Below are 2,023 nucleotides of genomic sequence, written 5' to 3' on the forward strand. Positions count from 1 at the left end.
CTCTTCTGAAACCTGTTTACTGAAAGGAGAACAAGGGAAAGTAATTGGCGACATGCGTGTCCTTTAGCAGAGATGATTGGAGTGCTCTTGCATACTTCTGAAACCGTTTCTCCTCCAGGTACTTTTTGGCTGACCTTGGGAGCCTATAAAAGCCAACTATTGGCTTTTCAGTCATTTTCTAATCTTTTATGGTGTTGCAATAAATACTTTTATTGTGCACAGAGCCTTTTCATGTGTTCACTCATTCATTCAGCAAATATTTTTAAGATATTCTATGTTGAAGTCATCTTGCTTTATACTCCAAATGCTATCACGGGGAAAAATGTTTTTGGGGTCAGAAGAAATAAGATTTATAATGGGGTGAGGGGAAGTAGTGAGGAGAGACATATTAAAAATATAATGGCCATGGGAAAAAGTATAGAGATTTCTCAGAAATCATGGAATGGAACCACCATTTGACCCAGTTATCCCACTCCTCGGTTTATACCCAAAGGACTTAAAAACAACACACTACAGTGACACAGTCACATCAATGTTTATAGCAGCTCAAGTCACAATAGCTAAACCATAGAACCAACTTAGATACCCTTCAGAGGTGAATGGATAAAGAAAATGTGGTATATCTATCTATCTATCTATCTATCTATCTATATGTACGTATATATATATGATGAAATATTACTCAGCTTTGAAGAAGAATGAAAGTTTGGTATGTGCTGGTAAATGGGTGGAGCTAGAGAATATCATGCTAAGTGAAATAAGCCAAATCCAAAAAACCAAAGGCTGGATGTTTCCTCTGGTATGTGGAAGCTAATTCATGATTCATGAAGAAGGGGTGGGGGTGGGCAGGGGATAGGAAAAAATAGAGTTACTTTATATTAGGTAGAGGGGAGTGAAGGGAGGGGAAGGGGTATGGGGAAAAGAATGATAGTAGAATGAAACAGACATTATTACCTCTTGTACATGTATGACCGCATGACCAATGTGATCCTAAAATATGTTTAATCAGAAATGAGAGATTACACTCCATTTATATATGATCTATCAAAATGTATAAATGCATTCTACTTCATGTACAACTAATTAGAACAAATAAAATTAAATTTAAAAATTTATATATATATATATACATATACATATATATGTATATATGTATGTTATATATATACACACACACATATATTGCCCAATTGATTTCTTGAGTAACCATAATTATATGCTACAGAAGACAACATCGTAGCACAAGAGGACTCAGGGACTCACCCAGCCAGAAACTTCTCTGAGATGACACAGGTTTTCTGAGAGTTAAAGTAGAAACAGCTTTATAATAGGCCACACTGTATGGAAAGGGTGTTTGAAGTTGGGGCGGGGGTAGCGTATGCGAATCCTCCTGGGTAAGAAGGAGTTCTGTTTTATTTATTCATCCATACATTCATGCATCAAATATTTTTGAGCACCAAAGTTTTTTCCAGCTCAGTCCTATCCCATCCTTGAGGGATCATCGATTGGTGGGGCAAACAGAAGAGTCAGAATCAACCTCAGCCCTGAAAAGGATCACAGTTAGGTGCCATGCAGCATCCCTGCAGGGACTAGAAGCTCCTATTAACTTAGTCATACTGTCCCTGGACACGGTGACATGATACCAGTCAGCTCCCCCTTGCTGGAGACGTTGGCCCCAACAGCACTCCTGCGTTATGGAGTGGCTGCTGGGTTCTTAGTGGAAGACACTTAGAGAGACCTCCAAAATGAAAGGTAGTGAGTTCCCAGCTGGGGACGAGCACAATGCCCCAAGCAGGGTGAACATGTCCTGGTGCTGCTCACTCTAGCTGTGTGCTTCACAGCCTGAGAATCTGAAAGAGCCCCCGTTAGAGAAACTGCACCAAGGACAGTCTGTTAGTCCTGGATTACACTCAAGGCGGTAAATCTTGGAAGAACATAGTCTTCCAGCCAGGTTCACCCAGTTCTCAGGGTCTTCCTGCAGCCTACTGAGGTTCTGATGATGGTCACAGCAGCAAGCGCAGCC

This window comes from Sciurus carolinensis, chromosome 10, assembly GCF_902686445.1.
Source record: "Sciurus carolinensis chromosome 10, mSciCar1.2, whole genome shotgun sequence".
Lineage (NCBI taxonomy): Eukaryota > Metazoa > Chordata > Mammalia > Rodentia > Sciuridae > Sciurus > Sciurus carolinensis.